Source organism: Zalophus californianus, chromosome 3 (genome assembly GCF_009762305.2).
Source record: "Zalophus californianus isolate mZalCal1 chromosome 3, mZalCal1.pri.v2, whole genome shotgun sequence".
NCBI classification, from domain to species: domain Eukaryota; kingdom Metazoa; phylum Chordata; class Mammalia; order Carnivora; family Otariidae; genus Zalophus; species Zalophus californianus.
In genome coordinates this window covers 133,788,917-133,805,205 of record NC_045597.1, presented here as the reverse complement: position 1 = coordinate 133,805,205, position 16,289 = coordinate 133,788,917, and the positions used below count along the sequence as shown (strand labels likewise).

Sequence of the window (16,289 nt, the reverse complement as noted above, 5' to 3'; positions counted from 1 at the left end):
CTCGTTAGTGAGGGTTTTGATGTCACATGGAGAATGGCTGTTTTCCTTCTGGTTAGTAAAGGAAAACCAGGTCTCTGACAACCCCCATGAGGGGTCCCCCACCTGCCTGGATATCCTCCCGGAAAATATTCTTCATGTTTCCACCCCAGGGCTTGACAACACCAGGAGTTAGTCCCAAAGCAGAAGTAGCCACCCCTGAGGGTCTGGGGATGGGCTGGAATAGTGGGGCAAGAAGACAAAAGCATTCAGTTCTTCTAGGGGAGAAGGAGCACCTGCTTGGGAAGAAGGGCCCAGCAGCGCCCTGGCTGTCACAGAGCCCGTTGCCTTGGAAGAAACTGCTCACTCAATTCGCTTCCGCCTCATCACAAGAAGGGAGATGAGTCCCATGACCAACTTTTCTGTTAAACATTACCGAAGGGGAACACACTGAGCTCTTGAGGTGTCTGTGATCATAGGGCAGGCTCTGCAGTCACTTAAAAAAATCATAAAAAAACTCTCAAAAAGGCTGTGTCTGTCAGTGGGCTCTGAGCATTTTCTGTGAATGCTTACTGATTACTGGCCCTCCAGTCTCCCTGCCTCCCCGTCTGCAGACAGGCTACCAGGAGGGTGCTCCCACCCTGGCTTCGAGGCCCACCCAAGGGCCCATATCAATTTAGGAGCAGGGATTGATGATGGGAGGGAAAGCCACCTGCCTCTCTGAGGTTGCTCCACCCTCCTGAATCTTGTCATCTCACCCTCCCCAACCCCCCTGATGACACAATGTGTTCTTCATCAGCCACCTGGCCCTCTGCCCTGCAGACGCCAGCCAGCCTTGGGAGATGGGGAAGAAGGAAGGGTGTTCAGTCTCTCGCTGAGTCGCGAGACTGACTGCAAGCTAAAATTTGGGGACTGTAGAGGGGAAAAAAAAAAAAAAAAACAGGTAGATTATTTCCTCTAAGGCCTAAGAAAGAGCAAGAAGGTCTGAGCAATTCAGCAGCCCGCCTGCTTCCAACGTTCCTGCTCAGCAGGGACAAGTCTGTGGCCTCCATCTGCACAGACACCCGCTCTTGCACTGCTACTCAGGGCCCCTCTGCAAACGGAAGGTCTCACACAGCCCGAGGAAGGAAAGGCTGGAAAGCAGGACCCCTCACAGGGAAAGCAGGGGACACATAGAGCTCAGCAAACATCGTTTCACCAAAGGGCCTAATTAGAAGGAGCAAAAATTTCCTATTTACTATGTCTACCTAGTTGCGATAAAATTCACAGCTGTTGCTTAACATACTTCTGACGAGAACATGTTAAACAAACATACATGTGGAGGGGTGCACAGTGAGCAGTTTTCAATCGTACCTTAAATCAAATTTACTTAAACCTCGCTAATTTTAATTCTTCTTACTCTGCAGTTGACATCATCATCATCACATGATTAGCAGATCTTCTATATCATCATTAAAAAGGGAAACACCTCTTCAGGATGAAAACAAAAGCACATGCCAGAAAGATCAAGCCCAGCTTGGGCACATCGGCCAGGCCTACAGTCCAGTTCTCCAAGCAGAGAAGACATGGCTTCGGGGATTCTTTCTCTTACCCTGTTTTGTTTCCTTTGGGGCTTTCACTGCTCACCTCCGGTGATGCCGCTGCAGTGAACAAGCAGAAAAAGCAGAATCGTGACAGCCACCGGACCCCTGCGGCCCCCAGCCTGCACCAGCCCGCGGTGGCCACCGGGGACACCAGGGCCAGGCACTGCCTGTCACCCACTCAGCTCCCGGCCAGAGGAGGAAGGGCCTTACCTGCCATTGTTCACCTTGACCACAGGTGAGACTAAACCTGAGGAAGCCCGGCTCCCAAGATAAAGGACTAGGAGGGATGAATAATTAATAATTCACTGGAACTTGAAGCGGATGGTAAGTGTGAGGCCAGGGTGAATAAAAGAAAGAAACATTAAACGGAAAGGCCAGGTTTTATTCGTAAGGAAGCTCAGACCAGGGATGCTCATGTTGAACTGCTGGGAACTGGGGCCTCCTTTTCCAAACACTAGTTTTGGACTGAGAGAAATCAAGCCTTGGTTTCCCAAAAAACTCCAAGGGGAGGCTTGCTGTTAAAGGCAAATGCCGTCTTTGGAGGCCAGTCACGCTGGTTTCTGCACCCGACCCCACACCCCAGTGGGTTGTGGGGAGTCCATCCCGTTCCTAATAGTTCTCATTCCTAGGAAACTTCCTTTTCATTTTCAAAGCAGTTTATTGCAAGCACAACAACTCAATGAAGCCATTTGCTGATTCTTTCAACCATGTGCCCTTCATTCAACAAATCTTTAGGAAGCCTCTCTCTGTGCCAAGATCTGTGCCGAGACATTGGAATCAAAAAGAAAAATAAGACCAAATTGTCTCCAGACAGGCTTGCGGTCTTGTGGCTTTAAATGCCTGTCTGTGGTGGTGACCTCCACATTGCTATCTCTAGCCCAAACTTCTCCCCTGAACTCAAAACTCAGAGCCAACATCTCTCCTGGCTACTTCATGCTAGCTAATAGGCATCTAAACAGAAGTTGTCCAAACCCAGACTCCAAACCTTGCTACTCCCACAGCCTCCCAGCGCACATGTTTCTTGGAGTAATTGATGCCTCCGGCATTAGTCAGAGTCTGTTTGGGATTTTGACAGCACAACAGTTATTTTAACAGAGGGTTGAATATAAATCATTGATAACTGAAAAGGCAAAAGAAGACCTCTGAGGTAACACTGTGGTGGTCAGTGTTGGAGGTAGCCACTACCCCAAGAGGTAGGGGAACAGAAGAAGGGTTGGGGTTATCTGAACCTACAGTCTGCAAGGTGGGGCCCACAGAGCTAGATCTCTGAGGAGAGAACCAAAGCCCCCAGGTGCCGGTACCTCTGAGAGGGCCCAGTGAGGCTTGTTCTGGGGGTTTGAGGAAATTGGAACCAGCTACTGTGGCAGCGTCGCTGACAGGAACAGGAAGTCCTCATGATGGAACATGGCCCCCTCCTTCCACAGGCTTGCAATCCCCTCTAGCACCTCTAAGCTCTGTCAGCAAAGCTTAATGTGGAGCAAACTGGCAAAGCTGAAGGCTGGTCTGAGAGAGACATGAGCCTAGAAACATGCACTTAAGAACCAGCACAGTCCACCTCTTCAGCTGCTTAGTCTCCACACACCTTCCTACCAAACTTCTTTCTCTCATACCGCACCTCCAACTTGCCACTCGGCTCTACCTTTAAATCCTCCCAAGACTTGGCCTTGTCTCACCACTGCACCATCACCACTGTGTTCCTGGCACCTCAGCCTCGCCTGGACTGGCACTGTATCCTCCCGAGAGGCTTCCTTTACTTGGACTCCAGTCAATTCTCCACACCGAAGCCAACGTTACTGTACTCATTAGCTAGGGCTGCCGTAATGTGCCACATTACCACACACTTGGTGGATTAAAATGGAAATTTATTCTCTCACCCTTCTGGAGGCCAGAGGTCTGAAATCCAGGTGTCAGCAGAGGCGCTTACTTCTGCAGGCTCCTGAGGGAGAATCTCGATGTTCCCACCTCTCTCCTAGCTTCTGGTGGTTGCAGGCAATTCTTGGCCTCCCTTGGTCTTGTAGACACATCACTCCAACCTCTGCTTCTGTCTTCACATTGTCTTCTTCTCCATGTATCTGGGTGTTTCTGTGTCCATTTCTCTTCTTATATGGACAAAAGTCATTGGGTTTAGGGTCCATCCTAAATCCAGTATGATATGATTTTGAGATCCTTAACTTCATTATTATCTACAAAGACTATTTTCATAGAAGTTTGCATTCACAGGTATTGGGGATTAAGACTTGAAAATTGTTTAGGGTCCACTCTTCAACCCACTACGGTGATAGTGTTAAAACACAAATCAGATCATGTCACCCCTCTGCTTAAAATCCTCCCATGGCTCCTATCATGCCTTGCGTAAAAACTGCACTTGTCTACAGCTCTGGATGCTACACCTCTCTGATTTCCTCTCCTACCTCTCTCACCTTCTTCACCCCACAGGAGCTACTTCATTCCCCACACTCCCCACTTCATTCCCCACACTCCCCACACATGCCAGCTTCAAGTTTCCACACGTGCTATCCCTCTACAGAGAATGTTCTTCCTCCAGATATCCCCATGGCTCTCACCCTGCGATTCTTCAGAGTTTTTCTCAAAAGTCACCTTTTCAGCAAGGTTTCCCATAACCTTGCTGTATAAAATTCCACCCTCATCCTCATTTCCTGCTTTATTTTCTGTCAGAGCACTTAATGATATATCATACTATAAATTTTCAGTTTTTATTACTTTCTTTTATTACTGTCATTAAAATATAAGCTCCACGAAGACCATGTTTTTTTTTGCCAATTTCATTCACTGCTTTTCCTGAAGTACTTAGAATAGTGCCTGGTACCTATATGCACTCAGTAATTATACTTTAAAATGCAACTTATACAACTGAAATTGCACAAAAGAGAAACTATCAAAGTTCCTGTTTTAATAGGGGCCAATCCTAGAGAAGCACTAAAAACAGCAAGTACGTCATAAATGAAAACATATGCAAATCTCATTTTAGTGTATCTGATTCACCTTCTACTGGTGATATTTAATGATATCAAGCAGAATGCAGAATTGTCACCAGTGGAATAAAATAGTTTGAAACTTTTCTCAAATATAAAAAATAAAAAAACAATTCTGATTAACAATGATAGAGGAAAGACTGAATTCTTTCTATTCTAGCTGTAAAATATAATGTTACAAAATCTTTGTCATATAGAAAGGCAATTAAAGAGTATTCAGCAAAAATTTCTAGGGAAAAAAGGACTTTAGAGATGCATCAGAAGGTTAATTAATGAAAATGTTATTTTCTGGATTATTTTATGTTTTCAGCATCTATCAGCTTTTTAAATGACTTTTTAAACTACTTTATTGAGATGTAATTGATATAGAATAAACTGCACATATTTAGACTAGGCAATTTGGTAAGTTTTGACATTTCTGTAAACCCATGAAATTATCACCCTCCAGATAGTGAATCACATCACAATTAAGATAGTGAATATAGCCATTACCCTCATTTCCTTGGGACCCTTAATAACCTTGTAAGCTTCTCTTACCTGCTCTTTGATAGGTTGTGGTTTTATTTGCATTCAGTTTAAAATACTCTCTAATTTTCTTTTTGATTTCTTCTTTGACCCATTTAGAGGTATATTCTTTAGTTTCTAAAGATTTGGAAACTTTCCAGAGATCTTTGTTTTGTTGGTTTCTTATTTAATTCCATTATGATTACAGAGCATGTTTTGAGTGACTTGGATCCTTTTAAATGTATCGGGACTATTTCATGCTACAGAATATGGTCTACCCTAGCAAACGGACTATAAAAAGAATGTGTATTCCACTCTGATTAGATGGCATGCTCCCTAAATGTCAGTTAGGTCTAGTTGGTTGGTAGCGTTGATTTGGTCTTCTATACCCTCATTGATTTTCTTATTTATCTACTTATTCTATTGATTTTTTGAGGAAGGTGAATTGAAATCTCTAGCTATAATCAAAGATTTTTCTACTTCTCTTTGCATTTGTTAGTTTTCACTTCATGTATTTTAAAGCTCTGTTAGTAGGTGCATAATATTTAGGATTTTTATGTTCTCTTGATGAATTGGCTCTTTCATCATTAGAAAATGACATTTTGTAGCCTTGGTAATACTCTTTACTCTGAAATCTACTTTCTCTGATTGAAATATAGCCATTTAGCTTTATTTTGATTGGTATTAACATGGTAAATTTTCCCATTTTTTTATATCCAACTTATTTGTATCTTTATATTTAAAGTGTGTTTCTTGCAGGCAACATATAATTAGTTCTTGCTTCTTTAATCAATTTGACAATCTCTACCTTTTAATCAGCATTTATATGTAATATGATTACTGATAAGGCTAGCTTTAAGCCTATCATCTTGTTTTTTGTTTTCTATTTGTCCCATCTGTTCTTTATTCTTTTCCCTCTACTTTTCTGCCTCCTTTTTGATTGAGTACTTTTTACAATTTCATTTTATCTCCTTTGTTGGCTTATTGACTATAACTCTTCGCTTTCTTATTTTAGTGTTTGCTTTTGGGGGTTGCACTCTACATCATTAATATAGATGATATGCTTTCAAGTAAAATTATATCACTTTATGTAGAGTGTAAGAACCTTACAAGAGTATATTTCCAATTATTCCCTCTAGGCCTTTATACTGTGTTTCATGCATCCTACTTATGCATATGTTACAAAACTCATGATTGTTATTATTTTTGTTTAAACAATTACCATTTTTCTAACTGCTTTATTGAGATATAATTCATATACTATATAATACACCTTTTGGATTTGAATAAAAAACACAATTTAGTGTTTTTTAGTATAGTCACAAGATTGTGCAATCATTACCACTATCTAATGCCAGAACATTTTTATCACCCCAAAAGGAAACCCCTTTTAGCCTGTATCTCCCAAATCCTCCGTCCTTCCAACCATAAGTAACTACTAATTTCCTTTCTATAGATTTGCCTATTCTGGACATTTCATATAAATGGAATCATACAATATATGGTCTTTTATGACTGGCTTCTTTTGTCTAGCATGCTTTGAAGGTTCATTCATGTTGTAGTATGTATCAGTATTTTATTCCTTCTTATTGCTGAATAATATCCCATTATATAAATGTTACTTTTAAATACTTGTATCAGTTGATGAACACTTGGGTTGTTTCCACTTTGGAACTATATAAATAATGTTGGTATGAACACTCTGAAAACAAATAAAGGAAACCTCATTTAAACTGGAGTCAGGAGCTCTGATGCACTACCTCTCAAGCACTACCACTCACTGTGAGAAGCGTATCTCACATTCCCCAACAGGAAGAAGCTCACTCTACATACCCCATCAGGAAGAAGGAAGAATTCCTCCCTGCCTAGCAACAGCCCACCCAATGAGAAACCACCACACTCAGCCAACAAGAAGTTATAACAGCCCCTCCCAGCTTCTTTCTTTCCCTGGTAAAAGCAAGCCACTCTTTTCTGTTCCCTGAACTTGTCTATGGTTCACCACAGTTGGCTTGTCCCAAATTACAATTCTCTGCTATTCCCAAATAAACTAATTTTACTGGTTAAATAGCTGGCTCTTTAAAAAAAAAAAAAAAGGTCAACAACACTCATGTACATGTGTTTGTGTGGATATATGTTTTCATTTTACTTCAATGTATACCTACAAGTAGAATTGCTGAATCACATGGTAACTCTATGTTTAACCATTTGCGGCACCGTCAGACCATTTTCCAGAGCAGCTGCACCATTTTACATGCCCATGAGCAATTATAAGTGTTCCAATTTCTCCACATCTTCATCAACACTTTTAACTATTTGTCTTTTTGACTATAGCTATCCTGGTGGTATTTCATTGTGGTTTTGATTTGCATTTCCCTGATGACTAATGGCCGATTAATTATCTTTTATAAAACTAGATTTAAATATAAGATAAAATAGTATATATTTATCCATGTAGTTATAACCTTCAATATTCTTCAGTCTTTTTGTAGATCCTTATTTCCATCTAGTATCATTTTTCTTCTGCCTGATGGACTTCCTTTAATATTTCTTATTTATGAGTCTATAAGTGATAAATTTATTGCATTTTATATCTGTAAAGTCTTTCTTTTGCCTTCACTTTTTGGAAAAATGTCTTTGTTGGGTATAAAATCGGGTATTGACATGAGAGACGATGGACTCTGAGAAACAAACTGAGGGTTCTAGAGGGGAGGGGGGTGGGGGGATGCGTTAGCCTGGTGATGGGTATTAAAGAGGGCACATTCTGCATGGAGCACTGGGTGTTATGCACAAACAATGAATCATGGAACACTACATCAAAAACTAATGATGTAATGTATGGTAATTAACATAACAATAAAAAATTTAAAGAAAAAAATAAAATCAGATATTGAAAGGGTTCTTTTTTATCCTTTCAGTCCTTTTAACATGTTGCTCCAGTGTCTTGTGCTTTGCTTGTGTGCATGTGTGTTTTTCTGATGAGAAACTTGCCATCATTATTATCCTTGTTTCTCTGAGTGTAACCTGGCCTTTTTCCTCTAAGCTGCTTTTAAGATTTTCCCAGCGATCTGATTATGATATGCCTTGGTGTAGCTTTCTTCATTTTTTTTTTTTTTTTTTTTTTGGTGGTTGGGGTCATTAAGCTCCATGTACTTTTAATGAAATTTGGAAAGTTGGGGACCATTGTTCTTCAAATAATTTTTCTTTGCCCATTTCCTTTTCAGAACTCTAACTGCTTATATATTAGGCCATTTGAAGATGTCCCTTAGTATAGAGATGCTGTGTTCATTTTTTAAAATTATTTTTCCTCTCTTTGCTTCATTTCAGAACTGATAAATATCTCTTTGTCTTCAAGTTCACTACTCTTTTCTGCTGCAATTAATTCTTCTGCCATTAATTCTCTCTAATTTTTTGCTTCAGGCATTATAGTTTTTAGCTCTAGAGATTTAACTTGGGTCTTTAAATGACTCTCATGTCTTTACTTACCTTTTTAAACATATGTCATGCCGTTATAATAATTGCCCTGTGTTCCTGCCCACCAATTCTAACATCTGTATAAGTTCCAGTTGACTTTTATTGATTTTTTTCCTTATTAGGGTCATATATTCCTGCTTCTATTCATACCTGGTAATTTTTTATTGAATGCCAGTTATGAATTTTTCTTGTTGGCTGCTGGATATATTTGAATTGCTATAAATATTATTGGCTATGTCTGAGATGCAGTTAAATTACTAGGAAACAGTTTGATTCTTTTTCTTCTTTTTAAGATTTCATGGGTGAGAGCAGACCAGTCTTCAGTCTAGAGGTCATTATTTCCTACTATTTAGGCAATGTGCTTCTGAGTATTTTACCTAATGTTTTGAAAATTATGAGGATTTCCAGTCTGTGTGGTGGGAGGAGGTATTATTCTTGGCCTTGTACAAACTCTAGGTATTGTTCTTCCTAATCCTCTGGATGGTTCTTTCCCTGGCCTTACGTAGTCTTCTCACACACACACAGACACACACACACACACACACACACACACACACACACACTGATGAATGCTCTGCCAAATACTTAAAGGGAACTATCTGTTCTTTGGAATTCTCTCTCTCTGTGCAGCTCTGTCCTTTCCAGTACTCCATGAACTTTAGCTGCCTTGCCTGACCCTCAGCTCAGCCTCTTTATCCAGGGAATCAACCAGGTTCTGCCTGGATTTTTTCTCCTTTGCCCTATAGCCTGGAAACACTCAATGAAGTATGTTAGGGCAATTATAAGGTTTCATTTGTTTCCCATTTCTTGGGGATTAGTGTCCTTGGCTTCTTGATATCCAGTCTCTTGAAAAATCACCATCTCGTTTATCTTGCCCACTTTTTTGTGGTGTTGTTGGTTGTATCTGGTAGGAGGCAAATGTGGTGCCTGTTATTCCATCTTAGCCAAAAGTGGAAGTCTCTGATAGCCCTTTAAATTTTCGGTTTATTATGATTTCTTTTCTTATTCTAAATAAATGTTCACTTTTCTACTTAATTTTTATTTGTAATTTTGTATCTTTTTCTTAAAGAGGGCCTCCACTGCTGTATAATCTCTAGTTCCATACTCAGGCTCTTGAGCTGAACCACATGGGTTGGAATTCTGCCTCCACCTCCTATTATCACTGTGACCTTGAGCAGAAATGGTATTATAAATTATGGGATTACCTATACAGAGTGTGAGGGCTTAGGATGACAGATACCTCCCTACATAACTGATGAGAACAAAGAAAGAATAGACCACAAAAGAAAGAGTATGGCCAGAAAAATGGGATAACCAAAAGAATATAATGTCCTGGAAAACAAAGTAGGTAACCTCCCAAAGAAGGGGAGAGATTAATATATTCTATGCCACTAAAGATCAAAATGAGGACTTAAGAATTGCCCCTGGGTTTGGCAAGACAGCAGTGCTGTTTGATGTTGTCAAATAGGGATATGAATAGGCTTTACCATATACATTAACAATGAGTGTTAAATAAGAATTTCATGCTAATTCCTTAGCACATAGTAGGCATTCAAAAATATAAGATATTATTGTTACTATTATTATCAAAATTATGTTCACCTTTTGCATGACTAGATCCAACCCATGCCTCACCCTCGTATATAAATGTTAGGGCAGATTCAGAGTCTCTCTCTGATATTGTCTCTGTTTCCCTTGGCTCATCATCACTCATACCCCAACGCATGAACTAGGGGTCTTTCTGTCACACACACATCACATCACATCACAGGCAATTGATACTACAAGCTACCTTGGTTTTTTCCATGGGCAGACATTTCTCCCAATATCCCTCCCTATCTTATTAAAATAATGTAGACTTCACCAATTATTAGCACTTCCCGTGGATTGAAAGCCAATGCTTGGTCAATCCTGGGTCATATGCCCATATGCTTAGAGGCTAGGAAAGATGCTTGGGCCAGCTTTCCACCACGATTCCCTCTAAGTAAGAAGGGGAATGGACTCTTAGCAGACAAAGACTATGGCCAGTGTTCCCTACATCCAGCCAATTTCCGGGGTCCAGGACATAACCAACCAAACCAAAAAGATACATGGTTGCAGTATATCAAACACCTTGAATTCTATTTCTAAATTCCCTTTTTAATTTAGGGAGGCATTGAATCCATTTGTAAGCCCATATGGATTCCAACTGAAAAACTGATCCTAAGGTTCTGATTCATTGCTGTATGAATTGTATTAATGCTATTTGCAGAGGTCTATGTGAAGTCCCAAATCATACCTTTCAAGATGAGAAGTATAATTTGTACCAAGAATCAACTGATTTAAACCCCAAACACACCTGTGTTGAAGCTGAAAATTTGCTATCTGGGCTTCTCTGAACCTTGTACCATAAGTCTTTCTAGATGACTAAGTCTTCCGATACTTGAAAGTTTAATCATTTAAACAGAAGACTTTAGAATTTTAATGCTGTGTGAGACAAAAAATCTTCCTGAACAAATATATTCCAGTTTCCTAAACAAGGCAAAATGAACATTATTTTACCTTTTCTTAGAGACTCCAGGTTACTCATAAAAATATCATAAATGGCCCAATCTAGAATAGATTTAAGACTCCAAGGATTATTTAACCCTACACTAAATGGGCCCAGATGGTTGGTTTTAAGTTCTTGGCACTATTATAGTTTTTCTCTCTCCCTTCTTGTTGGCACCTGCCATTTCCTGCTGTTATCAGTTACTACCTGCGGTAGTAGCTTCTTCCACATTTAATCATTTGTTGCTTTTTATATCTGAGAGTTTAGACAATGGATGAGAATTATGTATAAAGTTAGTATAAATGGATTCTGAAAGGGGCCCTGAGAGATTTCACAAGTAAACAATCTAAAGTTGCTCAAATGCTGTTTTTGAAAATAGGTAGGGTATAAACAAAACTATGGAACATTGTGTAACATCAATGCTGGCTTCTCAGTTGTTTTGTTGGTTTATTTCATTTTCCTTACTTCGTGGTTCTTGGCCCTGTCCCGTACTGGTAAGGATGATGAATGGTAGTTTCCCATGACAGAGACTAGGCTTCTGGTGTACTTCCTTCTCTCTATATCATCATGGGCATCCGCCTGGTTGAACATATAGCCAGAATGACTAAAAGCATGAGCTCTTGTCCTGGGCCTTATTGGAAGAAGTTTGTTCCATAGGTTTGGATTTGAGTGGGCTGAACCCCGTGAGGGGAAGTCAGGCTGTCAGCCACCACATTCCCATCCTGCAGAATTAGCTCCCAAGCACGGCTTTGTCTCTGGAGCCTCTTCCTGCAGCACACCATCCAGCCCCAGAATTTCTCTGTACCAGGAAAAACCCCTGCCCAACATTTTAGTATAATCCTGGGGAGCGTTTTCAATGCATGAGTGAGCTTCCAACCATTTAATTCCTTAAACAGCAGAAACTTCAACTGTTCCCAGGAGTCTGTGCATTGGCTCAGAAAAAGCCCTGCTGCTTCCCTTCCCTAAAAATCCACTGGCAAAGGATGGCTCCGGCATCCATCATCTGTTAGCACAATGGCTGTAGGGGAGGCAGGGGTTCTGGTCCTGGAACCTGCGTCTCATGGTCCCACCCCCCTGCTCCCCAGAAAGGCTGGCCTGTGAGCTTCTTTCCAGCCTCTTCCCTCTGGGCAGCTCCTGGCTTACTTGACCTATTTTCTATAGGCTCAAGACAGAGAGCATAGGAAAGTGCTGAATCACTCTAGGGTCTGCAATGTGTCCAGTTATAAAGCCCAATGTCGAAGTGAAATACCAACCTTTTAGTGGCCCCATATCTCACAGATTTAGTGGTCAATTCTAGTTAAAGATCAGCGTCTGTTTCTTTATTTTCTTTCCCTGGAGTAAAAGAAAAAAAGTTATTTTCTTTTAGGAGATTCTAGATTATTTATTTCTAAACATCATTAGAGGCTATATGTTTTCTCAACGATGGGAAAAGTAAAGATTTCATCTATTCACCCAATCAGGATAGAATTGTTTCTCCTTTTATTGTTAGGAAGTTTTCTTCCTTCCCCATCTCTAGCTCAGTGTCCTGGGTCTCTAGGTACATAGTAGCTACTCAAGAAATATTCATTGATTGAGGGGCACCTGGTTGGCTCAGTCTATAGAGCATGCGACTCTTGATCTCAGGGTTGTGAGTTTGAGCCCTGCATTGGGTATAGAGATTACTTAAAAATAAAATCTTTCATTGGCTGAAAGAATGAATGGAAGGATAGTTGGACAGAAAAATGCTGTGCACTGTTGTCTTCCAGGGCACCCTCCCAACTAGGTAGAGAAGCCTCACAATGCTTCTTGGCAGCCCTTCTTCAGGGACCATTGAACCAAAACAAAACGGAATCTCTTATGTCAGAGACAAAATGGAAATGGTCAGCATAGGTGCATAAAGGAAACCTAACCTAACCTTATAGGAATTTATGGTTCTTAGAAATCAGCAGGGGAAGGGTGCCTGGGTGGCTCAGTCAGTTAAGCGGCCAGCTCTTAATTTTGACTCAGGTCATGATCTCAGGGTCCCGGGATCGAGCCCCACATCAGACTCCACACTCAGAGTGGATTCTGCCTGAGGATTCTCTCTCCCTCTCCTTCTGTTTCTCCCCCACACTCGCACATTCTCTCTCTAAAATAAAAAAATAAATAAATCATTAAAAAAAAAAAACTCAGCAGAAGGCACCAGCCAATCCCTAAATACCAAGTCTGTTTATGACATGTCAGGACTTAACTTGCTCCCCTGACTCAGCTGCCCTGATCCAAAGAAGAAAGAAGACCATTAGGCAACCAATCAGCTGAAAAAGCCAAATAACTTCTGCATTTACCCCATAAAATATCTCTTAGTCTATAAGGAACCTTGAACTCGCTTCTCCCAGAGCCATGAGTTTCCCAGGCTGCATTTTGAAAGTCTTGCAATAAACTCTTCTTTCTGTTTTGTTTTATTCCTTATATGCAGAGTTTGGTTTCTGACAGGACCCACCAACTGAAGGTGGATTCTGTCAAAGGCCTATTTGGGGTTCATACAATAGAATTAAATAATGAAGACACTTTTATTTATGTCTTTGTTTTACAGAAGGGATGGATGAAAACCTAGCTCTCTCAGTCCTGAATTTCTCAGTGAATGGTTGGAGAATTTTGTTTCCCACACAGCTCAGCTCTGTGCATAACCAGGGTCTGAACAGGAGTTCATGTGGCTCCTCGGGGGCCCTGAAGCGATTAAAGTTGGGCCTTATTCTTCTTTGTCATGAGGCTGTTGGATTTTGTGGTCTTTTTAGAAGCCTTGGCAACCACTGGCCCCATTTTCCAGAGGGCATCCTCCCTCAGATGTTCCTGGAGGCCACTGCCCCCTGAGAATGCTGCAGACGAGCCCCGGGGCCCACAGAGTCAGAGGTGGGGGCTCAGTTTCATGGAACCAGGCCAAGGCTTCCTAGTGTAGCTCGGTACCTCTAACTTCCTTACTCCCATCCCCTCGGATCAGTTTCTCCCTTTCCTGGAGCTAAGCCAGGCTTCTGGAAGCTGTCTCTCCCTCTCAACAGGGCCCTCTAATTAACATTTCTTCTCTTTTTCTCTGCTCCAATTCCATCCGCAGCTGCCTAATCACAGCATTAACAACTGCAGATCTGATCCCACTTCTGATACAGCCTAGCCAAGGGAGGGCTTTGAGCCAAGAGAAGACAGGCTTGTGGTCATGAGAAATGGAAGGAGCCTCCCTAGGATGAAAAGAGGCCACACAGTGCTCAGCACGGGAAAAGTGCTCTTAAATAGTTGCTCTTCGGAGACTAGTTGTGTCGTCTTAAAGTGACTCCCCTCATATCGCTTACTAGTGTCAAGGGAGGGGAAAAAAAACCCAGCAAGCGGACAATGGAGAAATTATACAACACCTTGACTGGGTGGTCCAAATTATCATCTGCGTGGGACAGATGACATTGTGTGGCTCCAGATGTGGAGGATAGGACACACCTCATCCGGGCAGCATTCTGGCTGTGATTATATAACCAATGTAACCATGAGGAAACACCAAACACAGAATGAGAAACGTGTATGAAACAAAATGGCACGCAGTACTCACTTTGGCAGCAGATAGACGAATGTTGGAACAATACTGGGAAGATTAGCATTGCCCTGCACAAAGATGATACACAAATTTGTGAAGAAAAAAAAAATGGGGGCAACAGGAGATCGACATCATAAAAGCCAGATTAAAGGAGGCTAAAAAGACATGAGAGCCAAATGTGGGATCTGACCCTAGAGCGGAGCCCGTACCAGAGGGGAGGTCCTATAAAGGACACTGACAGGTCAGCCAACAACACTGATTTGTGGAGCATAGATCAGATAAAAGCACTTTGTCAGGCTGTATGGTTATGTAATAGGATGCTCCTAGTCCTAGAAGACACACACTAAAATATTTAGGAGTGAAGGGCCATGAAGTGTGGAACTTACTTCTACATTGTTCTGAAAAAACTACATTTTACATATAAACAATATACATATGTACAGCTAGAGAGATAAATACAGATGTATATTCAATGTATATGACGTTTTTCTCTGAACTGTTTTATATAAATATACATATATATGGAGTAGGGGAGAAACATGCAAACGATAAAGCAAGTGGAGGAAAATGAAGACAATATAGGTGCTCCTGTACTACTTTTATCTTTGCGGCTTTTTTGTAAGTTTGAAATTGTTCCCAAACAAAAAGTTCAAAAATGTAGCTGCAGTTCTTCGATTCTCCTCTGTTCACTGAACACTGAACTTGGGCGGAGGACATAAGGCCACATCTCTGTGAAGCCTCTCGGGCACATCAGCCCTCGTGAGCCAGGGCCCGATTTGAACTTACCTATAACTCTGAAGCCAGTGCTCTATGATGGCCTCCAAGGGCGAAAGGCATTAAGATGGACGAAGGAAGACACGACCCCGACCCGAGTCCGGTTTGGAAAACAAACAAATCTGCTGTCATTTCTGACTGATCAACAAACGCATATTGATTTTAAATTCCATTGTCTGAGCAAAAAAGTAGAGATGCAGCATAGAAATTTGAGTGTGGTGGGGGTCGGGTGGACCTGGGCCTAAATCCTGGCTCCGCTGCTATCAGCCATGACCCCCAGGGCAAGGGACTCTGCCCCTGAGTCTCAGTTTCATTCTCTGTGGGGGAACAGTCCACCAAGTTTGGTCAGGGAGAGTCAGCAAGGCCGCACTTGTCAGGCGCTCAGGGAGGGCATGAAGTGCAGGCGTGGTAAGAGCTCTGCACCCATGAGGAATTCTGATCATAAAGATGGTGTCTCCTCCCCCACTCGGTGATGCTGCCGCATGCAGTCTCACAGCTATAAAGTCTCTGCTGAGCCAGATGGCAGGGGCATCCAGGGGATGCAGTTTCGGACACATGGCTTCTGAGGGGGAAGAAGGGTTCCTTGGTGGGAGAAAGCCACCTAAACGAGACCTTGTTTGCTCTAAGGAGCTTCCCCAGACTGAAGCCGTGGTCTACTTAGGCCTTCCTCCACTGTTGAATAAGGACACCCACACACATACACACACACACGCGCGCGCGCTTTATTGGATCAAAGGGCTGTGCGTATTGGATAATTTTACCACAAAGGCCGAATCTCTGCTGTAGGAATTATCAATCCCCCAACTGAGGTCAAACACTTTGGCCTCCAACAAATACTATAAACAATTAAAAATGCCTTTAAACAATGAACTCACCTCTAAGAAATCCTGAAGGCATGAAGACACCAGAGTCTGAGACAAGGTGGG

The 16,289-nt window shown here is 41.7% G+C and overlaps 1 long non-coding RNA gene and 1 other non-coding gene across 2 annotated transcripts; one reads left to right on the top strand and one right to left on the bottom strand.

Annotated features, from left to right (window-relative positions):
- Window positions 1–3,458: 3,458 nt before the first annotated feature.
- Window positions 3,459–14,659, bottom strand: LOC113921031. The gene is made up of 3 exons (XR_003519482.1): window positions 14,605–14,659; window positions 12,311–12,389; window positions 3,459–3,695 (listed from the first exon to the last, which is right to left on the bottom strand). It is a non-coding gene; the product is annotated as an uncharacterized LOC113921031 (long non-coding RNA).
- Window positions 14,601–14,702, top strand: LOC113921162. The gene has a single exon (XR_003519561.1). It is a non-coding gene; the product is annotated as a U6 spliceosomal RNA (small nuclear RNA).
- Window positions 14,703–16,289: the final 1,587 nt, after the last annotated feature.